The sequence below is a fragment of the Macaca mulatta genome, chromosome 12 (assembly GCF_049350105.2).
Source record: "Macaca mulatta isolate MMU2019108-1 chromosome 12, T2T-MMU8v2.0, whole genome shotgun sequence".
NCBI classification, from domain to species: Eukaryota; Metazoa; Chordata; class Mammalia; order Primates; family Cercopithecidae; genus Macaca; species Macaca mulatta.
In genome coordinates this window covers 62,785,913-62,812,112 of record NC_133417.1, presented here as the reverse complement: position 1 = coordinate 62,812,112, position 26,200 = coordinate 62,785,913, and the positions used below count along the sequence as shown (strand labels likewise).

At 40.9% G+C, this 26,200-nt stretch overlaps 1 long non-coding RNA gene and 1 other non-coding gene across 3 annotated transcripts in view; both read right to left on the bottom strand.

Moving 5' to 3' along the window:
- Positions 1 to 14,772: 14,772 nt before the first annotated feature.
- LOC144333380 (uncharacterized) overlaps positions 14,773 to 26,200 on the bottom strand; it is a 45,979-nt gene continuing 34,551 nt past the window's right edge. For both annotated transcript variants that reach the window (XR_013401988.1, XR_013401989.1), the window contains exons 2-3: positions 15,854 to 15,962; positions 14,773 to 15,166 (exon numbers count right to left, since the gene is read on the bottom strand). This is a non-coding gene — a long non-coding RNA (uncharacterized LOC144333380). The remainder of the gene's footprint in view (positions 15,167 to 15,853; positions 15,963 to 26,200) is intronic.
- LOC114671581 (U6 spliceosomal RNA) lies at positions 23,513 to 23,620 on the bottom strand. Its single transcript, XR_013402347.1, has one exon. It is a non-coding gene; the product is annotated as a U6 spliceosomal RNA (small nuclear RNA).

Below are 26,200 nucleotides of genomic sequence, written 5' to 3'. Positions count from 1 at the left end.
AGAAGCAGCCCGCCTGAGGGTGATGGTAAACATTTTGTTCCCCAGCCAGTGCCCTCCTCCTCAATACGCTCCCAAACTGACCTTTAGAAGCACTTTTGTATTGTGGGAGGTCTCTTTTAACCTCCAGTGAATAGGGGTATGAAGTGGTGTTTGCTTTTTGCCCTTTGTTCTCTGGCTGAGAAAAGTCTGGAGGCGGTGGAGTGAGGCTTAGTAATACAATTGCCTTCCCTTTCATATGCTAAAGAGGGTTTTTCCTCCTGGTTTAGTATAATCTAAGAGTTGTGGAGGTCTGGAAGGGATCCACTCCTCTTCCTTTTGGCATCTCATTTCCTGCAGACTAAGGATAACTTTGCAATTAATAGAAAAACCAGAGCTATAAAAGTATCATCAACATTGCTCACCAAGCAACTCTGTGAGTTGAGCCAGTGTAGGATCATTAAATGCTAAGTTTACAGGAAGGACATCCAGGTGAAATGCAGGGAAGTCCTGCCATCGTTGAAGCTGGCCAGAGATCCTTGCATTCCTGCCATTCTCCACACCTGGAGGAATAGTTGAGGTTGACTTGCTCAAGAGAGCATGTTATCACAGCCTCTGACTCTCATACAGGGGCGGATCTGGGTTTTGGGGCATTACATTTATACAGTTCGGAGGGTTCCCCAAATTAAGAAACAGAATGTTATGAATAAAATCAGGTTCCGGGCTTCAGAAAGATCTAGTGCAACTGAGGTCAGGCTTTGTGACATATCCACGTCTACCCCCAGCTGAGTATACTGGAAGAGCTAGGCTTCAAAGCCCTTGGGCAAGTGTCTCACTACCTAAAGGCTTTATCCAGTAATCTGTAAAATGGAACTCTCAATCCCTTCTCCACAGAGATAAGGTAAAGATACGTAAGACAACGGCAGAGAAAGTACCCATTACTTGACAGGAAGTACTCAGTAAAAACGTTGTGGTGGAGACCTCTTTGGGAATTTACAAATCCCTTCTGGGCTACCTTCTCCTTCCCTTTAGTATCTCCTTTGCCTTTAAGTTTTTGCAGGTACTTCTGTGATCAATCTAGGAATCTAGGATGAGTATTCTTACTGGAGACTTAAGGAAAGCTCCCAAACAGGCAGCTGAAGTCAATACATTTGTTGGGACATCACAAGATTTTTTAAATAAATTTAATTTGCTTTACTTTTACTGTTTTATTCTTAGCTTTCTTTTTTCATATTTTTCTTTGTTTTACTTCATAAAGAACCAATGCAATGTTATTTGTTTGTTTTGTTTTGTTTTTTCTTGTTTGGTTTGTTTAATTTGATTTTTCATTTAATTTTTTGCTACTGTGCAAAAGGCAATCCAAAGGTCAGTCTAGTGTGTGTGTGTGTGTGTGTGTGTGTGTGTGTGTGTGTATACCGAATTAGGTCCATATTGTTTACCATCCCTAATGTTTACCATCCCTTACCAGCTCCATGTTTATAATCCCGAGGGCATCTGAGTTTGTAATAAATTAAAATCAGCTAGCAAACACACAGAGGAGTAGGAAAGGAATAAGGAAACTGCTGGGAACTAATACACAGCAAGCAGGGAAATAGCACTGGAGTTTGTGAGGGAGCCTCTGGCCTGGTACTACCTGGTTCAATTCCCACTTTAGCCACTTACCAGCTTTTAACCTATAGCTATATTCATTTGAACTTTCTAAATCTCACTTTGCTCATGTAGAACACTGGGATATTTATAGAGCTTTCCTTAGAGTTTTGCTGGGAGGATTAAATGAGAAAATCCTCTCGAAGTGCTAAGAATAGTCAGTGGAACAGGGTAAACCCTCAATAAATGTTAGTTATTATTAACAGCACCTCCTGTGTAGCCCATAGTGAGCTTTATATATGTCACCTCGTGTCACAGCAGTGAGAGGTTAAATGGCCTCCCCAAGATGGGGAAATGTAAGAGTTTAGACAAAGAAGCTATTTTTAATGAGTTTCCATTTACTGCTTTTTACCAAATCAAAGACTAATGGATTTGTAAGATTTGTAATGCTTATTTTCAAGCATTAAAACTTGAGAAAAAATATATGTCTCAGAAACAAAAGATAATAGTGCTCTTTCCACTATACTACATCATGTATCTCCCCCCAAATTTTTCTTCATTAGCACATTGTCCAATGGTAGATGTGCCCATTGCCAGCATTATTTATTAGCTAGATCATGTACAGATACCTCAGTCTGGAGTCCTGTAGCACTTATTGTACCTTCCATTGTCATCACTTCAAGATGTGATCCAGATATTTGGCAGATCAAGCTGGGAAGGTCACCCTGCTCCCAGCTAAAAAAAACCACTAGGCCACTGTATAGTAATGTTCAGTTTCTAACCTAATCCAAGTTTTGTGCTGACTTTCTCTGCAGAGCACCTTAGTAGAGACTGGGGAGACCTGATTGTGGAAACTGCCCTGTAGAAATGGGGTGATGTAGAAAATAAACTCAGAATTTGGTGTGAAGAACCTGAGTTGAGTGACAACCTTTTCAACACAAGTAACTATGAGACTTGTGGGAAAGGACATCGTCTATACAATGACGGGAATAATCCCACCCCACTTACTTCTGATCATCAGAGTGAAGATCTATGATATGCGGGTTGAGCATCCCTAATCTGAAAATCTGAAATCTGAAATGCTCCAAAATAAGAAACTGTTTGAGCACTGGCATGACACCATGAATGGAAACTCCACACCTGACCTCATGTGATTGGTCACGGTGAAAACACAAGCACATAACACACAGGTTTTCAGCATTCCCAAAGGAAAAAAGGCCCTCTCAGCCCTTCGTTAACTGTGACATCTTTTCCATACATGCCCAGATTTCCCCACACAAGCACACCCACCAAGATTCATAAAATGGCACATGTGCAGGCCAGACACGCCAATGGCAGGTTCCCCATGATGCCCTACACAAGGCCAAAACCTACATGCATTACTCACTGTGGGTTTTTGCTTATTCTCTGCTCTGTGGTGTAAAAATTTGTTGAACATGTCAAAAGTGCCTGCGGATACTCCTTTGGGTAACAGTGATAAGGAAAAGAGGAAGCATTTATGTTTATCCAAAGCACACAGAAAGTCAAGCTGTTGGAGAAACTGGACAGCAGTGTAAGTGTGAAATGTCTTATACAAGAATATGGTGTTGGAATGACCTCCATATGTGACCTGAAGGAAAAGAAGGATAAACTGTTTAAGTTCTATGCTGAAGTGATGAACAGAAGTTAATGAAAAATAGAAAAACACTGCATAAAGCTAAAAATGAAGATGTTGATTATATATTGAAAGAGTAGGTCTGTCAGTGTCACAGTGAACTTATGCCACTTAACAATATGCTGATCATAACACAAGTGAAGATCTTTCATGATAAACTAAAAATTGAAAGGAACTGGTGAATATTCAACAGACTGGTACAAAATGTTTATGAAACCAATCAACAATGATGTCCCTGGGGATCCATGTCTTTTTGTTAGCATAATAATGGACAGGTAAGAAATTCACTCCAGAAATTTAAGAAAAGACATAGCATTAAATTTTTGAAAATCTGTTGTGATATACCAGGTACAGTGGCTCATGACTATTATCCCAGAACTTTGGGAGGCTGAGGCGGGCAGATTGCCTGAGGTCAGGAGTTTGAGACCAGCCTGACTAACGTGGTGAAACCCTGTCTCTACTGAAAATATAAAAATTAGCCGGGCACGGTGGCACATGCCTGTAATCCCAGCTACTCGCGAGGCTGAGGCAGGAGAATCGCTTCAACCTGGGAGGCAGAGGTTGCAGTGAGCCGAGATCACGTGACTGCACTCCAGCCTGCACAACAGAGTGAGACTCTGTCTCAAAAAGAAAAAAAAATTACGGTGGTAAAGCATCTGCTAATCACAAAGCAGTGAAGAAACTCATTGATGAGTTTGCCAAGGTCATTGGTTATGAAAATCAGATGCCAGAACAAGTCTATAATGCTGATGAGACATCACTGCTCTGGCATTATTGTCCCAGAAAGACATTGACTACAGCTGATGAGACAGCACTTACAGGAATTAAGGCTGCCAAGGACAGAATAACTGTACTGGGATGTGCTAATGCGGCAGGCGTGCATAAGTGTAAACTTACCGTGACAGGCAAAAGCTTACATCCTCCCTATTTTCAAGGAGTGAATTTCTTACTGGTTCATTATCATATTAACAAAAAGAGATGGATCACCACGGAATCTTTTTCTGATTGGGTTCACAAACACTTAGTACCAGTGGCTTGTGCTTACTGTGGATGGCTTACTGTAGATGGCTTGTGCTGAACTAGATGATGACTGCAAGATTTTGCTGTTCCTTGACAACTGTTCTGCTCATCCTCAGTTGAAATTCTCACCAGAAATAATGTTTATACTATGTACTTTCTCCCAAATGTGACTTCAGTAATTTAGCCATGTGACTCAGGTATCTTTAGGTCAATGAAGAGTAAATATAAAAACATTTTCTTGAACAATATGCTAGCAGCAGTGAACAGAGGTGTGGGTGTGGAAGATTTTCAAGAGAAGTTTAGCATGAAAGATAACATATATGCTGTTGCCAACACTTGCAACACAATGACTAAAGGCACAGTGTACATGCCTGACACAACCTCTGGCCTGCCACTATGTTCAGAGTTGATGATGAACAAAGTGGTGACTTTGAAGAATTCCATATGTCGAGTGAGAAAAAAAAGTCTCTGACCTTCTTACATATGCAAAACAATATATATTTTCAGAGGCTGTTGTAAGTAAGCTGGAAAAAGCAGATATTAAAGACATTTTTAACATGGATAATGAGTCTCCAGTTGTTCACTTATCAACCAATGGTGAAATAGCTGAAATGACTCTGAATCAGTATGATGGTTATAGTCCAGGCCTGGTGGCTCACACCTATAATTCCAATGCTTTGGGAGGCCAACGTGGAGGGTCACTTAAGCCCATGAGTTCAAGACTGGCCTGGGCAACATAGGAGACTCCCATCTCTACAAAAAATTAAGAATTTGCTGGGCATGGAGGTGCACACCTGTAGTCCTAGTTACTTGGGAGGCTGAGATGGGAGAATCACATGAGCCCATGAGTTCAAGGCTGCAGTGAGCTATGATCTATAATTTATGATGAAGCCATTGCACTCCAGCCTGGATGAAAGAGTGAGACCCTGTCTCTACAAAGAAAATTTAAAGAAACAACAACAACAAAAAGATGATAGTGACAATGAAGTTGATCTTAACATTACAGAAAAAGTGTCTATAGGCAGCGTGCTGAAAATGTGTGATGGGTTTATTGAAGGATGAAAGCTGCATGTATTCATAACAGAACAAGAAGTCATGTCCGTTAATAAAATCAGAGGCTTCTAAAACAAAAACCATTGTTAATGAGGCAGATGACTTTGGAGGAAACATTTTAAAAAGCTATCCAGCAGAATGTCTCCTCATTGCTACAGGACCCACTTCCTGGTCCCTCAACTGCTTCTGATGTTTCTTCTTACCTGAAAAAAAAAAAGTACAGTGTACTGTAACCTTTTAATCCAAACCTTTTAATTGTAGGTGGAGACAGAAAGTCCACAGTTGTTTGTTTTGCTGTTGTTTGACAGTTGATACAAATATCCTGATGATGTCACCGTGCTGCTCAGTTAGCCCAAACACATCATTTTTTCCCTGTATTAATTGTATGTCATACTTTTTCCTGTATGTATGTGTAAATAAGTGTAAGAAAACAATTGCTTATCAGTAGCATATAAAATCAAAGTCAAGAATGATGGTGATGCCAAAGAACCACATATCGTCCACATGGGTGGGTAAGATAGTGACACCTTTGCTTTCTGATGGTTCAGTGTAACTGTTTCATGCCCAAAAATGATCAAACATGTTGTATACAATTACCTTCAGGTATGTGTATAAGGTGTATATAAAATATAAATGAATTTTGTGTTTAGACTTGGGTCTCATTCCCATGATATCTTATCATGTACATGCAAATATTCCAAAATTGGAAAAAAATCTCAAACCCAAAAAATTTCGGTTGCAAGCATTTCAGATAAGGGGTACTCAACCTGTAACATTTGTGAAATATAATATGTGTGGATGTGCTGTACAAATATAACCTTTATTAATGTCATTGTTAATTGCTGTAGCTTGTTACTTTTAGCAGAAAATAGGCAATAAGATGGTGGGGGTTGGGCAAATCACTTACAGAAAAGGTATATGCATATATGATTGTGTATGTATTCTGAAAATTCTAAAAGGGTATGTTCCAAATGGTATATGGTAGTGGGGCTTACTTCCATATTTGTGGATTGAGTTGTTCTTTTTATTTTTTATTTTTTTTAACATTTCTTTGTCAATATTCAATAAAAATATGTAGTTTTAATAATAGTAAACTACATATTTTTTTATTTCAATGAATCTATAAAAACAACAAAGAATCCCATGCTATAAAGAGATTCTTTCCAGGCCAGGCACGGTGACTTGCGCCTGTAATCCCAGCACTTTGGGAGGCTGAGGTGGGTGGATCACCTAAGGTCAGGAGTTTGAGACCAGCCTGGTCAACCCTGTCTCTACTAAAAATACAAAAATTAGCCAGGTGTGGTGGCGCATGCCTGTAATCCCAGCTACTCGGGAGCTGAGGAAGGAGAATCGCTTGAACCTGGGAGGTGGAGTTTGCAGTGAACCAAGATCATACCACTGCACTTTAGCCTGGGTGACAGAGCAAGACTCCATCTAAAACAAACAAACAAACAAACAAACAAACACAGTAGAGTTTCCAGAAACTGTGGTTTGACCAAATTGAATCAATTCTTAACACATCTTATTCCAGCCCACCACCCTGCCCCTGTAGGTTACAGATCATGTGAAAAAACAGCCCCTACTAACCAACTCTGTTTTAAATTCTATGGCCTAATTTTTTTTTTTGATGGAGTCTTGCTCTTGCTGCCTAGGCTAGAGTGCAGTGGGGCAATCTCAGCTCACTGCAGCCTCCACTTTCCGGGTTCAAGCTATTTTCCTGCCTCAGCCTTCTGAGTAACTGGGATTACAGGCGCCCACCACCATGCCCAAATAATTTTTATACTTTTAGTAGAGACGGGGTTTTGCCATGTTGGCCAGGCTTGTCTCGAACTCCTGACCTCAGGTGATCCGCCCGCCTCGGCCTCCCAAAGTGCTGGGACCACAGTCGTGAGCCAGCATGCCCGGCTATGGCCTAATTTTTGATGGTTGTTAGTTTTGGTTTGTTTTTTTCTTACAAAACTTTAGTTAGATATCTTCACTTAAGAAGGGAGTACCTCTTTGAAAGAAAAACAATGAATTTTCATACCACTAATTATTAAGATTTACAATCAAAAGAATCTCAATTTGAGCAGAGAATCAGCAGTTTCCTCAAACGAAAAGCACAACATCTCAGAAATTGGAAATTTCTCATACAATTTTAAAAACCAAAACAATTACTTTTTTTTTTTTTTTTTTTTAGACAGTCTCGCTCCGTTGCCCAGGCTGGAGTACAGTGGCGTAATCTCGGCTCACAGCAAGCTCCGCCTCCCGGGTTCACTTTTTAAGAAAACTAAAACATTCATCATTTCACCTCCATGGCCAGTCTACAACAGGCTCTTTTGCTGATAGGACTTCCTTCTCTCACCTTTGAGATTGATAACATGCTTATAGCTCTCTCCTCAGACCTGGTCTTCTAATAGGCTCTTCTTTGGAGATCACACATCTGGTACCACCTCTTTGCATATAATTTCCAAATATTATTTTCTGGCTTGAAACACCCTTTTCATTTCTGTAAAACTTTTCACTTATCAGTTAGCCCAATTTACATTCATTGCTAATATCTCATCCCAAACTTGCTCAGAGCCAAATTAATCTTTCCTTCTTTTTGTTTTGTTTTGTTTGTTTTGGTACACCATAATTCTTCCCAGTCAACCAAGACCAGCCAAGACTGACATGTTTTTTCTTTGACTTCTTCCTTCTCTATGCCCCACAATTCTTTGCTTAGATTTTTATTATGCCCTTTGCTTCTTCCCATGTCTATTCCCACCTCCCTGGTTCAGGCTCTTGCTTTCAAAGCAAGCAACACAAGTGAAGAGAAACAAGCAATAGGAGGTGAGAGAAGCACTCACAAAGGGTCTAGCATGTGACCGAGAACTTGAAAGATATTCTCCTTAAGTGAAATAGGTATTCCAAAATAATAAAACAGCATCAATAGAGGCACCCCAGGCACAGATATGCCAGGCATCATGAAAGAAAAGGAAGAAGCTGGTGGGGCTTTTGTGTTGGGGCTGTATAAAGATTCTCAGGGATTAGGTTGGACAGGTAGGTTCATTCCAGAAAGACTTTGAATTACATTCTCTAAGCAGTGGAAAAATAAACTTATGTGGCAAGAAAATCTGTTATAAAACTGGTGTGGGCCAGGTGCAGTGGCTCACACCTTTTATCCCAGCATTTAGGGACACTGAGGCAGAAGGATCACTTGAACCCAGGAGTTTGAGACCAGCCCGGGCAACAAAGTGAGACCCTGTCTCTACAGAAAATTTAAACAAAATAACACAAAAACTGTTGTGATAGCCAAGGGAACAAACCATGGAAGTACTAATTATGGCAATAGGAATTGACACACAACATATTTGACTCTTAGAATCCACTGTTTTGGTGACTAGTTGCTTGTGGGAGAGGGGCAGGTGGGAGATGAAGAGGTAACTCTGAGTTTGGTAGCCTGGGTACTTAAAAGCATGATTCACCTTGAAGAGCAATGCAAATTGAGCTTTGCATTTCTGAATGACAGTAAAGCTCAGTTTTAGGCATGTAGACTGTGATGTGTCAGTGGGATATACAGGTGGAGAGGCCCAAAACACACTATTACCTCTGTGAGAATGATCTCCTAGGAAATCTATTCCTAGATCCCTGTTGGATATATGCCTTTTATTTATATATCCCATCAAAACAAAGACAACCTGTCTAGCCCTGAACCTATCATGATTTATTTGCCACAAACCATCTTCACATTCCCACTGCTCTATTTTGGATAATGACATTTTCATTTTCCAAAGTCCTTGTCTAGTACCTATAGGTTGTTTTCAATTCCTTTCTCCTTTAATGCTTATCTTTACTTAGGCACCAAATCTTATTAATTTTTTCCTTTACAGCGTTTCTCACATCCACAAATCTTCTGCCTCATCTAACTGCTGTTGCCTAACTCTGGCCCTTATTTTTTTATAGCTTAGTAATCACTTCCTAACAGGACCCTTGCTGCCAGGCTGCCCTCTAACAACCCATTCTATCTCCCACAATAAGGTTACCCTTCCTAAAACCCTATATTGATCTTGTCACTCCCTTTCTCACAAACCTTCATTCCAAAGCAAGCAACACAAGTGAAGAGAAACAAGAAATAGGAGGTCAAAGAAGCACTCACAATGGGTCTAGCATGTGACTCAGAACTTGAAAGATATTCTCCTTAAATGGAAAAGCCTGGACAACATAGGAGGTGCTGTCTCTACAGAAAAATGTAAACAAAACAACACAAACCCTTTCTCACAAAATTTCATTGACTTTCTATTATTAATAAGATAAAGTTCAAATTCCTTAATATGATTCAATTCATGATATGTATAGTCTAGCATTTTCTCCAGCCAAACTGATCTGCTTAGCGTCCTAGGAAACTACTCTACTCTCCCCAGGTTTTGCTTCATTGTCTGCATTTTAATCAGAGTATATGGAGGGCAAAAACTACTTTTTTAAAAACACCTTGAAACGCAAAAGAAAGGTGTTGGTGTCTTGGCATAGTCTCAGATGGGACTCCATTGAACACATCTGGCCAACTTGCCATGCCAGGGGCTCCAATCACAGATCTAAAGACTACATAAAAGAAGGGAAAGAAAAAACAAGAGAAAGTAGGGAAGAAAGGAATAAAGAGGAGATCAAAGAAAGAGATGTATAGGAGTTGGCCATAAACGACACACATCAGAGTTCTCATCCCTTTCTAAATAACCAGTCTTTATAAACTTAAAAGTGATTATCCTCTTCCCTTGGAGTGCCTCAAGGGTAGAAATCAAGTCTTTTTTTTTTTTTTTTTTTTTTTTTGTCTCCAGCGCCCAGCACAAAGGCTGGCACATAGATAGTGCTCAGTAAATGATTCTCAAATGAATTGCCAGCAACTGACTCATCTTCAATTAAAGGATGTTGGTGACTTCACCATCCTCCCAGATTACATTCTGCACTTGTAAAGACTTCTTTTGCTTTCTGTGTGCCTTTTCCAAGATGTCCAGAACAACACTGAGGAAAAACACAGCACTCAAAAAGGGATTTTTAAAAATACAGTATATATTGGGAAAATTGATTTACTCCGATATACTCCTATTTGTTGGTCCTTTTTCTAGAATCATATTTGACTTTCTGTCTCATTTCCAGTTATGAGTAACTTCCACCATTAACTCCTTCAAGCAGTAATCATTCATTGCCAGTCACTGTTCTTGCTATGTTGGTATAATCTGTTTTTCCCTCTTAATAAACGTATTACTCTGTGATAGTTGCTAATGAAGTTCACTCTTTCTGCCTCCACCTCTTCCCCATCTTGCCAGACCATTTGGAATTCTAATCCTGTCCTGGATGCTCGCCTTCCTAACTGACGATGGGTGTCATCTGCTAACAGCATGCTATCATCTGTCAGCTCTAGGAGCTTATTTTCTGTTCTATCCATATAAATCATTGATGAAATATTAAAGAATCAGCCCCAGAATGGAGGCCTGTAGGACATGATTTCTAATATCCCTGAGTTTGACATGAATACCATTGACAATAAATTTGTCGTAAAACTACCTACCACAGAGCCAGACTTCCCCCAGTGTATTGGTGGAATACACAGTCTTAGGGAAGGTAATCAAAAGTCTTCCTGGGGCCAAATAGCCATGGAAAAGTTTAGGGAGAAAACTAATGTACTGACTGCCCACATTTCTGTTAAGCAGGCACTTCATGTATGCTAATTTAATGAATCCCTCCACCATTCTATAAGGCAGTATAGTATAGTGGTTAATGCCAGGGATCCTAAGGTTAACATGTCTGAGGTTGAATTTTTACTCCATTACTTTTTAGCTGCATGAAATTGGCAAAACATTGAAATTCTCTGTGTTTAATTTTTTCATCTAAAAATAACAATAGAATTCACCTCGAAGAATTATTTTGAGGATCCCATTGCATGTAAAGCACTTAAACAGTGCCTGACACACACTGAATTTTCTACAAATCTTAGCTGTTATTATTATCACATATTAAAGTTGAGGAAACTAAGGCTGGTATGTAGCAGAGCCAAAATTTGAGACCTAAGTGTGTCTGACTCCAAGTCTCAGCTCTTTCTACTCTATTGTACAGACTTTTAGATTTATATTCAACATATTTCCAAAAGAGATTTCAGATGAAAATGACTCTAGCAGTCAGAAATGCATTAGATTGTACCTAAGCCTCATAATTTAAGCCACTATTTATTTGTTGGAGAGGTATATATATTTGGTTGAGTTCTGTTTGAAAAACAAGTTATATTATAAGAGAAAAAAAATGACCTAAGTATAAAATGAGAATCATATAATACTAGGTTTGAAAAACCTCAGGGATCAACCAGTTAAAACTATAGACTAATGACTAATGAAGGGATTTTTGTTAATTTTTTTTCTAATTACATAATGGTAAGTGCTTAAAGTAGAAAACTCGGAAAACTCTGACAAGCCCTGAGGAGAAAAATCACCCATAATTCAAATAATACTGATAATCACTATTAATGTTTTCATGTGTGTACTTTCTTTAATTTGATCTTTCTTTATAAAATGAAAAAAATAGCAAAATGAAAAAAATGTATATTTGTTTACAAAAATTTTCTTTACAAAGTTGTATCACAGTACGCATGCTATTTTAGTAGGCTGCTTTTTCACTTAGCAATAGATCATCAGCGTTTTTCTATGTCATTGTTGTACTGACTTTTAATATTTGAAAAATCTATAAAAAAAAACATAGGAAAGTACCATAAATAACTAATCCCCTTTTGTTGGACATTTAGGTTGATTCTATTTTTTCCCTTACTATTATAAATAAAACTGTCATGAAGAGCCTTGTATTATGTTGTTGCATAATTCTCTCATTATGCACAAATCCTTCTTATCCTTAACAGATGGTTAGCCAGCCTCTGTTTGATCACTTCCAGTAACAGGGAGCTCACTTCTTTGCCAGACAGCTCATTCCATTTATGGACAACTCTAATTGTTAGAAAGTTCTTTATTTTTAACCCAAATCTGTTCCCCTTAACTTACACTCATTGATTCTAGTTTTGTGGTCTGGAATTACCCAAAGCAATCTTTTTTTTTTTTTTTTTTTGTACTTGGAAGCCCATCAAATACTTGAGGAAGGCCATAATGAAACTCCCTAAGTATTCTCTTCTTGAAGATAAATATCCACGTTTATAAGTCTTATGATAAAAAAGGATGAGAAATTGGTTGTGGTGAAGGGGTTCCTCAAGAAAGATATAAATTTGGTGACAGATCATATTTCCCTTTTTGCTTTGGCCTCCTGGAAGCTCAGAGCCTACTTGGCTGCCCTGTTTTTGTAACAGTAGATCCTTGTCACCTGTTTATATGTGCAGTATCTTTTCTCTTGGACCTAATCATCCTATTTTGCCTACATTTTTATGTCTATAAGTTTTCTTTAAAAAAAAAAATACTTACTGGTAGATCTCGTGAAGATACAAAGTAGATTGGTGATTACCAGAGGCCAGGAAAGGTAGAGGGGTGGGGTGATAAAGACAGGGTAATTAAAGGATACAAATACATAGTACAATACAAGAAATAAGACTTGGTATTTTGTAGATCAGTAGGGTGACTATAGTTAACATTAATCTCTTGTATATTTCAAAACAGATAGAAGAGAATAATTAGGATGTTCCTAGCATAAAGAAAAATAGTTAAGGTGATGGATATTCTAATTATCCTGATGTGATTATAGGAATGCATCAAATGATCACATGTACCCCTGAAATATGTGCATCTATTATATATCAATTAAAAACATAAAAATAAATAAATAATAACAATTTTAAAATTTACTGTAAGCTCTCATAAATCCTCTGTAGTACAAGATGAAATATAATCATGTAGGTTTCTCTATTATCTTTAGCCACTCTGTAAAAATTAGTTGATCCTTTTGGTTCTCTCTTAGTATTTTAGTACATATGCCCATCTTTAACTTCCAAAAGCTATCAGAGCAAAGCAATCGTTTTAATTCCCTGCCCCTTTTCTCTGGTGGGGGAACTGAATGGAATGGGAGGATAGAAAACAGACGCTCATTCCTCCAAATCATTAGTTGTTTCTATCAAATTTTCAGTATCTCCTCTGTCATCCAATGGCATCATTTTCTGTCCTTAAAAGACACTATAACACGTATCTCACTGACCCTCAGAGCAATGATCACCACGCATGACACTGCAGGGTCCACAGACTATCCATACACATGTGAGGATGGGTCATCCTCCCCGCAGCACCTCTGATAGCAAAGTACCATTATCCTCATTGTAGCCTCGGAGAACAGAGGCTCAGAGAGGTGAGACTTGAATCCAGGTCCTCTAACTCCGAATCTGAGAGCCCATCCATGCCCCTACAGTGTATGGACTTCAGAAGAGCTCTGGACAGACCCAAGCCAAGAGGATTTCACTCCTGTTGGCCAGGAGGCAGGCAACTCTGCATGTTTCTCCTTTCAGTCAGGAATCCAGCTCTGATGATCCTCTTCCCACAGAGAGAAGCGTGCTAGCTGCCAGTTGCATATGGCTTGACGAAGATAGGAGAGGACATAAAGACACCCCCCTCCTCCCTGTGCCCCCGGAGGAGAATCAAGCAGATTGTTTCCTGCGTGGAGGAAGTGGATGTGAGAAACCCAAGGCAGCAGGCAGACCTCAAATGGGTGAGAATCACAGTGACTCCCCTGACCCCCTTGCAAGCTCTGTCTTGAGGAGCCAGGTTCGAAGGCACCAGGGCTGCCTGTGGGCCAAAGAGCTAGACCATTTCAGCCCCAGGAGCTTCCTCCCTGAGATGCCCACCTGAAGAGAAGCCGCTCTTGCCTTCAGCCTCCCTGGAAGACCTCCGCTGCCGGCAGGCTGGTCGATGTAACAGCTCAGAGTTGAAACCCTCTCAAAAATAGCTCTGTTCCCTTCTGGGTTTAGCAACTCACACTTGAAAAGCTCTTTATTCTTTATAATGAATAGAGAGCAGGAACTTTTCATTGACAAAGAGGAACTAAAATACAAAATAAAGGCAGACCCATGGTAGTTATTCTTTTGAAGCGGTGGACAGAGAGGGCTTCAGTACTCAGCTTTCACAGATATCTACCCTTTCCGTGGGTTATTCCTGGAATAGAGGCATGAAGAGGCTTTTGAGCGGCTCTTGCTGTCAAAAGCTCATGTGTGGTGGGCAGTATTTCAGGTGACAGCATTAGCTAGAGACCAGCAGAGCAGTTTGAAGTTGAAATTTCAATCTAATTAATCGACTGAAGGAGAAAAAGACCTGAAAGAAGGACTTAACTCTTTGCTCTCCAGGCCTTCAAGACTCCTGACCACACTGAGGAAGGGCTGAGCAGGTCTGACAGTAACAGGATGGGAGTGAAAGGTCAAGAAGCCAATACTTATCTGGGTGGGAGGGACCACCATTAGGTACGTGTTGGGGAACCTTGTCTGTCAGACCAGGATTACTCAATTTATGTCTTGCCCATAAATCAAAAGTAATACAGATGGAGGAATAATGTCAAATCTAGTTTCAAAGTAATTTATTTTCTTTAAATCAAATGAAATGCATCTCTCAGAGTCCCAATGAGTTGGTGAGAAATTTAATCTCAGTTATTATTTGGGTCTTCTTCCCTCCTTCCAAATATAAACATCTGGGAGGCATATGAGTTACCTGGGAAAGAGGGAAAAGATGTGTACATTATGCAGGGTAATTGAAGCTGGTCATATGCCAAAAACTCCAAATCACATTGTCTTAAGATAGGATGTTTATTCCTTGCTCAAAGTCCAATGTGGATGTTCATGATCAGGAAGTCATCCCAGGCAGCTCTTCTCCAAGCAGTGACTCAGGGATCCAAGCCCCTTCCATGATGGGGCTCTGTCATCATCTGGGCTTTGAAATCATTTGCTTCCTGCCACTCTGACTGGAAAGGAATTAGAGGTAGAGATAGAGAGATCATGAGGATATATTTACGAATCAGGTCCTAAAGTGGTATATTACTTTAGCCCACATTCAATCAGTCAGACTCAACCACTTAGCTGTAAGTTGATACAAGGAGGCTGGCAGAGAAATAGAATTTAACTGTGTGCCCAGTGAAGAGAAATATCTATTGATAAAATTTAGCATTCTGTACCAATGTATCTAATCTTTGGGTCATATGGCTTTTTCTGTTATTCTTCTCGTTCATTCCACATGGTCCATAGTAGCTTGATGCTCTCTCTTTGTCAGAAGGATTCAGTGAGGCTGGAAACCACACCTGCTACAGTCTTGCTGCTGCTTCTGCAGAGGGGTGTCATGGACCCATCAAATTCTAACTCTTCTTTTTCTCTTTCCTCTAAAGCATCCTTTTCTATTCTCCTAGGATTTCTAGTATAACTTTTTCTTTTTTTTCTTTTTTGAGACAAAGTCTTGCTCTGCCGCCCAGGCTGGAGTGCAGTGGCACGATCTCGGCTCACAGCAACCTCCACCTCCCGAGTTCAAGTGATTCTCCTGCCTCAGCCTCCTGAGTAGCTGAGATTACAGGCACGCGCCACCACACCCGGCTAATTTTTGTACTTTTAGTAGAGACGGGGTTTCACCATGTTGGCCAGGCTGGTCTCAAACTCCTTACCTCAGGTGATCTACCTGCCTTGGCCTTCCAAAGTGCTGGGATTACAGGCATGAGCCACTGCACCCGGCTGTTCAGCATCGTTTTCATACAGACAGAAAAGACATAATCACTGTGAAGAGAAAAGAGTAAGAATATGAAGCACACAGTTGAGACGGGCATGTTAGGCAGTTGGTTGGGCTCAGCTAGGCATGCTTATGTCACTTACAATTATGACAGTGGGCCAGAGTCCAATGCCTCAGCAAAATAACAAATTACTACCTACCATGTATTTCTGAGTCTATTCATAGTTGAAAACTACGCATGACAGTTGCCATAGTTTGTTTTAGTTTGCCCAAGAGAGACAAGATTTCACCTGGTGGTTTTTATGAGTTCCAGTGTCTAGACCTTGAGAATTACATTCCATGGTTCTGAAGGAAATTCAGGTACCATGTAACTACTACAATGGGCAATCTCAGAGGAAGTGTGGCTCATGGGAGTAGTTTCCAAAGACAAGAAATGGGTAAGTAGTCTGATTTTTAGGAAGGAGAAAAAGTGGGAATCACAGAAAGTACAAATGTGTAAGTTTGAGGTTTGAGGCCAGTTCTTTATTTTTTATTTTATTTTTATTTTTTGGAGACAAGATCTTACTCTGTTGCCAAGGCTGGAGTGCAGTGGTATAATTATAGCTCTCTGCAGCCTCAACCTCCTGGGCTCAAGGGATCCTCCCACCTCAGCCTTCTGAGTAACTGGGACTACAAGTGTGCAACCACGCCTGGCTAACTATTTAGCGGTGGCTCACGCCTGTAATCCCAGCACTTTGGGAGGTCGAGGCGGGTGGATCACGAGGTCAGGAGATTGAGACCATCCTGGCTAACACGGTGAAACCCCATCTCTACCAAAAATACAAAAAATTAGCTGGGCGTGCTGGCGGGGGCCTGAAGTCCCAACTACTTGGGAGGCTGAGGCAGGAGAATAGTGTGAACTCAGGAGGCGGATCTTGCAGTGAGCCGAGATCATACCACTGCACTCCAGCCTGGGTGACAGACTGAGACTCTGTCAAAAAAAAAAAAAAGTTTTAAAAGGAACATAATAATCACTTCATATTATGATCAGTTTGCTCAAAATAAGTCATACTTTTGAACCAAAATGAACCAAACATTACCTTTCCTTTTTTAGTTTGGAGTATTAAGTTGTCAGGTTAGGGGACTATGACAGACTTACTTTTCCTGGAATTGGTTGAAGGCCTCAATAATAGTATGTTTTGATAGATTTTAAGCTGTTGAACAATCAATCTTGAGTGTTAAGATTGAGCTTTGGGAACAGTCCATTAATAACAAGTTGCTCTTACCCATCTAAGTTCTGAAGCGATGAATAAGTAAACACAGGTGTCAACCAGATGGGGAAAAAGGAACCCCTCACCTCTGCTTTTGATTAAACTGATAAGAGAAAGTGACTTGTTGTGTGTCCACAACCTGGCCCTTAATCCTTGCTAATATTCCAGGCCTGACACAGTTAAACATCCCTCTCCAGTCATAGGCACAGCTGAATTGCCTCTGGCCTCCCATTCAGGGGCAGCTCAGTGATTGGTGGAAGAGGAGAATGTAGGTGTCCTGCACAGAGGCAACTTCAAAGAATTCGGAGAGGGATTGTTGAGGCAGCTTCAGTTCCTTCTCCAAAATTCACCAACCATCAAGCATGGTTGGAGGTAGAAGGAGTGAACTAGAAGCAGTAGAAGTTATGATCCTGACATTTCTGCAAGGGCAGAAGGTCTCATTTCATGGATCAAGTTAGGAATGCATAGAGGGGAACAGAGAGATTCCTTTTAGCACACAATAGGGTAACCTAGAGTTCTTTCCGCTTGTGCTGTTACGGTCAACATTTTGCTATTTGATGCATATGAAGGCACAGAAGGAATGTGTAGCTTTTTTGAAGTTCTTACCAGAATAGGAAGAATAACTGACATGACAAATGATGGAAAATTAAAAATCACCTCACCTGCCCGGGCGCAGTGGCTCATGCTTGTAATCCTAGCACTTTGGGAGGAGGTGGGTGGATTGCTTAAACCCAGGCATTTGAGATCAGCCTGAACAACATAGCAAGAACTCATCTCAAAAAAAAAAAAAGTGGAAAAAAAAAATCACCTCAGCTGAGTGCAACCTATGCTGGAGTCTCCTAAACTCAATTAATTTAGGTTAAAAAAAATTTTAAAGGAAAACTTCATACACTATGCAACTGCTCAGATACAGAGTGAAGAACAACAGTGATGGCATCAGTTTATATTAAAATATGGCCGGGCACGGTGGCTCACACCTGTAATCCCAGCACATTGAGAGGCCGAAGCAGGCAGATCCCTTGGGCTCAGGAGTTCGAGATCAGCCTGGCCAACATGGTGAAACCCCATCTCTACTAAAAATACAAAAATTAGCTGGGCGTGGTGCCACGTGCTTATAATCCCAGCTACTTGGGAGGCTGAGGCAGAAGAATCGCTTGACCCCGAGGGGTAGAGGTTGCAGTGAGCCGAGATCGCGCCACTGTACTCCAGCCTGGCTCAGGCCTGTAATCCCAGCACTTTGGGAGACCGAGGCGGGTGGATCACCAGGTCAGCGGATCGAGACCATCCTGGCTAACACGGTGAAACCCGTCTCTACTAAAAATACGAAAAATTAGCCGGCGTGGTGGCAGGCGCCTTGTAGTCCCAGCTACTGGGGAGTCTGAGGCAGGAGACTGGCGTGAACCCGGGAGGCGGAGCTTGCAGTGAGCCGAGATCGCGCCACTGCACTCCAGCCTGGGCGACACAGCAAGACTCCGTCTCAAAAAAAAAAAAGTTGTGTTACAATTTTCTAGGGATTTTTAGTTCACCTGAACTGATATAATTATTATGCATCCACTAAAAATGTTAGTGTAGTCTCCAGTTGCATTTGTTCAACAAATACTTGTTTAGCATGTATTCCATGGCAGGCACTGTGCTGGGTGGGAGTTAATTGTACCACAGTGTCTGGAGTAATCTGCCCATTTAGGGGCACATACTTTAAGAGCAACATTAATGAATTAAGTTGGAGGATTGGTGGGTGGAAACCTAGTCCTATTTCTTCAGCTTTTCATGAGGCAATTTCTTTTCCTTTGTGCGTGTGTGTGTGTGTGTGTGTGTGTGTGTGACAGAGTCTTGCTCTGTCGCCCAGGCTGGAGTGCAGTGGAGCATCTCCGCTCACTGCAACCTCCGCCTCCCTGGTTCAAGCCATTCTCATGCCTCAGCCTCCCAAGTAGCTGGGATTACAAGTTTGTGCCACCACGTCTGGCTAATTTTTGTATTTTTAGTAGAGACGGGGTTTCCCCATGTTGGCCAGGCTGGTCTTGAACTCGTTACCTGAGGTGATCCGCCCACCTCGACCTCCCAAAATGCTGGAATTACAGGCGTGAGCCACCGTGCCCAGTCCCATGAGGCAATTTCTACTAAATCATAGAAAAAATATTTGAGTATTTTATTGGTAGAAATTATTTTAGCCGGAAATAACAGAGACATTGACATAACCAGCTTAAACAATTTAAAAAATTAGTATTATTTTAAATAACAACAACAAAAGCCAGAAGTAGAGCAAGTATCATAATTGGGACTGGAGATTTATTGCTTTGCTGTTCTTTGAGCTCCTTTGTCCTCCAGATAGGGGCGTTTTCTTCAGGTTGCTTCCTCCTGGTGACTGCCATCAACTCCTGGAACAGCATGCTTCCTCATTAGAAAATTCTTTCCAGGCCAGGTGTGGTGGTTCATGCCTGTAATCCCAGCACTTTGGGAGGCTGAGGCAGGCGGACCACCTAAGGTCAGGAGTTCAAGACCAGCCTGGCCAACATGGTGAAACCCTGTCTCTACTTTAAAAAAAAAAACACAAAAAAATTAGCCAGGTGTGGTGGTGCATGTCTGTAACCCCAGCTACTTGGGAGGCTGAGGCGGGAGAATCGCTTGAACCTGGGAGGTAGAGGTTGCGGTGAGCCGAGATCACGCCATTGCACACCAGCGTGGACAATAGAGTGAGACTCCTGTCAAAAAAAAAACAAAATCTTTCCTCCCACCTTTGAACAAAAGTAGTCTGATTAGGCTCGTCTGTATCACTAGTCCATCTCTCATCCAATAGCAATCTCTAGGAGTCATGCCATGCACTGATTGGCTGAAGCCTAAATGCTGAAACTAATCACTTGCAAGGAGATTAGATTTAATAGGATTGGCTTCAGTTGAGGATAGTGCTGGCTTCCTGAGACACTAGGGCACCATGAAAGGGGTTGCGGTGGGGCTTTTGTAGATAACATTAGGGTTCTGTTTGAGAAAAGGAAAATGGTGGGAAGGATGCTAAGGAGGCAACCCTGGGAGAAGGAAGCCTCTTGGGATGGGTGGATTTGATGGAAGAGAAGGTAGAGATTTTTCCTTTCTCTCTCCCAGGAAAACCTGATCTCTCCTAGTGCTGTTACATTTCTTTACGTGGCAATAGCTGTAACTCATACCCTTAAAACCTTGCACAGTGGTGTGGAGTCAACTGTCCTGCTTCTTTGTATATGACTCTATTACATAAATTCAATTAAGTGGGGGTTCATAGGAAGGCTGATTGTGGTCAAGGTCCAACTTCTACCCTCCAATCTATGCTTACTGGAAATATAATTGATCTTTTGATCTTCATCTGTTGGATTCCTATATCTGTTTCTAATTAACTCATAACCAGGGGTGGGGGGACATGATTATCACCCCTGAAAACCTTAACAAGTGTGCCTTTCAGAGCAAACCAGGATCTAAAGAATTTGGAGAACTGTCACAAAGAGGAAATGTAAAATTCAATATTGAGACTTTGTGCAGCCATCAGAAAAAATATCGAGACTTTCTGCTGCCATACATCAGCTAGATGTATCAGATATTCGGAAAGTTCAAAGGGCACAAATTTCAAGAGCATAGCCATCAAGAAAGCTGCACTGCTAGTAAAGGGGACTCTGTCTTTGGAAGTATTCATGCAATGGCTGGATGGTCACCTCCCAAGTATGCCTAAACATGGAATTCTGCACATTTGGGAAGTGGAACAGTTACTTCCATGGTACAATCCAACTTTTGTTCCAAGTAATCCTGTTTTGCTAATTGTTTGACCTGTGGTTTTCAAAGTGTAGTTCCTGTAACAGCATTAGCACCAGCTGCGGAACTTGGAAATGCAGATTAACAGGCCACACCCTAGCCCTCCTGTTATGGGTGGAATTGTGACCCCAAAAGGATAGGTTGAAGTCCTAACACCCAGTACCTCAGAATGTAACCTTATTTGGAAATAGGGTCATTGTAGATGTAATTAGATAAGCCAAGATGAGGCTGTACTCGCTTAGTGTGGGCCTTTAATCCAGTATGACTAATGTCCTTATAAGAAAAGGAGAGAGAGACACGGATACACAAGGGGAGACCTCCATAGATGATAGAGGCAGAGACTGAAGTTATATACCGGTAAATCAAGGAACACCAAAGATTGCCAGCAAACTACTAGAAGCTAAGAAGAGGCAAGGAAGGACCTTCCTTACCAATTTCAGAGGAAGTGTGGCCCTGCTGATGCTTTGATTTCAGACTTTGAGCATCCAGAAATAGGAGCTTGTTTTAAACCACCTATTTTGTGGTAATTCATTATGGCAACCCTATGAAACTAACACACCTACTGAATTAGGAACTCATATATTGTGGCCCAGCAATTTGTGTTTATAAGTACCCCAGATGATTCTGAAATATACTAAAATTAGAAAATCACTGATTCCTTCCTTCCTTCCTTCTTTTCTTTCTTTTTCCTTCCTTTCTTTCTGTCTTTCTTTCCTTTCTTTCTTTTTCTTTCTTTCTTTCTTTCTCTTTCTTTCTTTCTTTCTTTCTTTCTTTCTTTCTTTCTTTCTTTCTTTCTTTCTTTCTTTCTTTCTTTCTTTCTTTCTTTCTCTCTTTTCTTTCTCTTTCCCTCCCTTCCTTCTTTCTTTTCTTTCTTTCTTTCTCTCTTTCTTTCTTTCTTTTCTTTCTCTTTCCCTCCCTCCTTCCTTCCTTCCTTCTTTCTTTTCTTTCTTTCTTTCTTTTTGTAATTTCAACTTTTATTTCAGATTCAGGGGGTACATGGGCAGGTGTGTTTCATGGGTATATTGCATGATGCTGAGGTTTGGGGTACAAATGACCCCATCATGCAGGTAGTGAGCAAAGGGTTTTCCAATCCTTCCCCTGCTCTCTCCCTCCCCGCTCTAGTAGTCCCCAGTGTCTGTTGTTGCCACCTTTATGTCCATGAGTGCCTAATGTTTAGCTCCCACTTACAAGTGAGAACATGTGGTATTTGGTTTTCTGTTCCTGGGTTAATTTGCTTAGAATAATGACCTCCAGCTGCGTCCATGTTGCTGCAAAGGACATGATTTTGTTGTTTATGACTGTGTAGTATTCCATGATGTATATGTACCTTTTCTTTATTCAATTCACTATTGATGGGCACCCAGGTTGATTCCATGTCTTTGCTGTGGTGAACAGCGCTATGATGAGTGCATGTGTCTTTTTGGTAGAATGATTTGTTTTCTGTTTGTTTTTGTTTTTGTATTTGGTTTTTTGAGACAAGGTCTCATTCTGTTTTCTAGGCTGCGATGCAGAGGCGTGATCATGGCTCACTGCAACCTCAACCTCCCAGGCTCAAGCAATCGTCCACCTCTGCCTCCCAAGTAGATGGGACTACAGGCATGCCCACCATGCCTGGCTATTTTTTTTAAAGATGGGGTCTCACTACATTGCCCAGGCTGGTCTCAAACTCCTGGAATCAACCGATCCTCCCATCTCAGCCTCTCGAAGTTTGGGGATTATGGATGTGAGCCATGACGCGCTATCCTTCTTTTGGATATATATCCAGTGATAGGATTGCTGGGAAAATGGTAGTTTTGCTCTTGGTTCTTTGAGAAGTCTCCAAACTGCTTTCTACAGTGGCTAACTAATTTACATTCCCACCAACAATGTATAAACATTCCCTTTTCTCTGCAGCCTCACCATCATCTGTTGTTTTTTTACTTTTTAGTAATAGCTATTCTGATAGGTGTGAGATGGTATCTCATTGTGGTTTTGATTTGCATTCATCTGATAATTAATGATATCAAGCATTTTTTATAAATTTGTTGGCTGCTTGTATGTGTTTTTTTGAGAAGTGTCTGTTCATGACTTTTGTCCACTTTTAATGGGGTTGTTATAGATTCTGGATATTAGAGCTTTGTTGGGTGCACAGTTTGTGAATATTTTCTCCCATTCTGTAGGTCTGTTTACTCTGTTGATAGTTTCTTTTCCTGTACAAAACCTCTTTAGTTAATTGGTCCCACTTGTCAATTTTTGTTTTTGTTGCAACTGCTTTTGAGGACTTAATCATAAATTATTTCCCAAGGCCGACGTCCAGAATGGTGTTTACTAAGTTTTCTTCTAGGATTGTTATAGGTTGAGGTGTTACTTTTAAATCTTTAATCCACCCTGAGTTAATTTTTGTATATGGCAAAAGGTAGGGCTTCAGTTTTATTCTTCTGCATATAGCTAGTCAGCTATTCCAGCATCATTTATTGAATATGGAGTCCTTTCCCCATTACTTATTTGTGTTGACCTTGTCAAAGATCAGATGGCTGTAGATGTGTGGCTTTATTTCTGGGGAGAACCCCTGTTTCCTTTCTACTTTCTTTAAAGTTTTTTTAATGAAATCCTTCATGAATTTGCATGTCATCTTTGCACAGGGGCCATGCTAATCTTCTTAGTATATATACTGCTGAAGCGAGTACAGAACCACTGTTTTCTATTCTAGATCTAGACCAATGCCTCTCTCACATTTATGTGCATGTGAATGAATTGAGGATTTTGTTAAAATGCAGATTCTGATTCAGTGGATCTGGAGTAGGACCTGAGTTTCTGCATTTCCAATATGCTCTCAATACACGCCCAATATGCTCTCCAAGGACTGGACTTTGAATACCAAGTGTCTAAATCAGTGCCGTCTGGTAGAACTTTTCATGATAATGGAAATGTTCTATACTTCTACTGCCCAATATGAAAGTCACTAGCCACATCTAGCTACTAAACACTTGAAATGTGGCTTGACTGAGAACTAAATTTTAAATTTTTATTTCCTTTTACATTTTTTTATTATTATTATTTAATAGAGACAGGTTTTCCCTATGTTGCCCAGGCTGGTCTCAAACTCCTGGGCTCAAGGGATCCTCCTGCCTTGGTCTCCCAAAGGGCTAGGATTACAGGCATGAGCCACCACACCCAGCCAAAAACAAAATTTTTAAATGCTATTTAATTTAAATAAATTAATAGCTACATGCATTATATAGTACAGGTCATCAATTTCCTGTTTCTAGTCTTAAATGGCATGTTTTGCAAAGCCTTCAGGGCTCTCAACTTTTGTTCATCTTGAAATATCCATAATTTGATAGTCAGGACTGGTGGTGTTCCCTATGCAAGACTGTGTGCTCAGCAGTATATTAGGAGCCACTGGAGAGCATAAAATAAATAGATTGCAGGGTCTTTGCCCCTGAGGAACTTCCTGTTTATTAACCAGCTCTCATTGTGTTTTCTTCCAGTTTCTGCCAAGCCTGAAAGTGTTCAATGTTAAAGGGTGGGGGGAGGAGGAAATTAAGCAATAATTAGGAGAGATGATGCTTGGCAGGGGCTTTTTTATCTCAAGGCTACCAGATTTTGTTCATGGAATTTGAGAACATGAGTGATTTGCATATGTTGCATAAATTTGCATCTTGTATTCAAGAGACCTGACTCCAAGTCTATGAAGTACAATTTAATTAATTAGTGAAACCTACTATGGCTGTATTCAGAATAGAATTCATGGCATAACACACATGAAATTGCTAGCTGTTGATAGCTGGGATCAGGAGATCCCAGACCAGGTCAGGAGACCAAAAAAAAAAAAAAAAAAAAAAAACAAAGCAGAAGAGGTTGACAGTTAAGGGGGAAGAAAAGGTACCAGGACCTTTGTTATCATCCCTCACCTCTGCCTTCTGTGCACCTCCAGCCTTTGTATATAGGGTCATTAATTTCCCACAAACAGCACTATGTAAAATGAAGTTGCACCAAAGAATGGAATTAGACCTCTTGTGCCCACTAGTGTCAGTTTCCTTATCTTTGGCATACCCCATACTTCCTGCCTTGCTTCTCTGCCTACAACTGAACTCTGCATGAGTGTTAGCAGATAGTTAGATAGTTTAAAAAAGGAAAGATAGAGTGAAGGAGAGGATGTCTAAAGAAAAGAAGTGAAGAGTCAGGTCATTTTTTCTGCTCTCTCTTCCCTTCTCTTTCTTCTCTCCTCTAGTAAGCACCTACTCAATGTCTGTGCCAGGTCTGTGGTAGGCCTGGGAGATACAAAGGTAAAGTAACACAGCCTTCTTGTCTCAAAGGAGCTCAGCACTGCAGCAGGGGAGATGAACATATAAGCAGCAACTACCATACTGTGCATAGAAAGAAACGATAAAGGTATGTCCTAGGAAGGGGACCCAGAGGAGACAGAGATGCCTCTGTTGATGTGGAGAGGTAGAGGGGAAGTTTTCTCACAGGAAGAAAGGGAAAGGACTTGAAGAAAGAGAAAGGACTTAAAGAAAGAGAAGGATTGTGGTGGGGCAGAGAGAACAGCATGTGTAGAAACAGCACGATGTGCTTAGCGTACAGTTAAGTATCACAAATGTGAAGGGAGGAGGGAGGTCAGGGAGAGGTACGAAATCCAGACCAGCCTATAAATGCCTAATTAACTTGCTTTCAAGCACCAAGGGAATGGAACTAAAGTAGAGTACTTTAGACCACCTTACCTAGGAATGAAAACATGGCACCTACCCCAGCAGCAGGGCGAAAGGATCTTTCCCTTAGGAGTTAAGTCTCCCCTCCTAGCATCTCTTGACCAATGTTAGTTAGCTGTAGATTTGCCCTTAACATTTCCTACTTGTGCCCTTTTCTAGGAGAACTTGAATTCTATTATGACTCAAGTTGACTAGAAATAGGCATCTGTATATCTTCTATCTGTTGTCTGTAACCAAATATACCCCCTGCCTGCCAGGCAGCCTGGAGAGGTCAGGTGGAGCTGAAGGGTCATCTTAAAATGGTCGTGTTCACCACCTGAATGATTCCCCTGATTCTCTCCTCTCCCCATCGTGTGGGTATTTACTCCTTCTTTCTTTTCGGAAACTCAGAACCAAATGTGGCAACTGCGTGTGGCCCCAGAGATACTAAAAACTCCCCTGCTCCCCCACCACCTCCATGGCCAAATCTGGGAGCCATAGAGCTACCCTTCACTGCAGAGCTAGTGGGATGGCATAAGGATAGAGACTGTGTCTGGTGCCTCCTCCCACCTCACCCATGCAACTCTATACTCT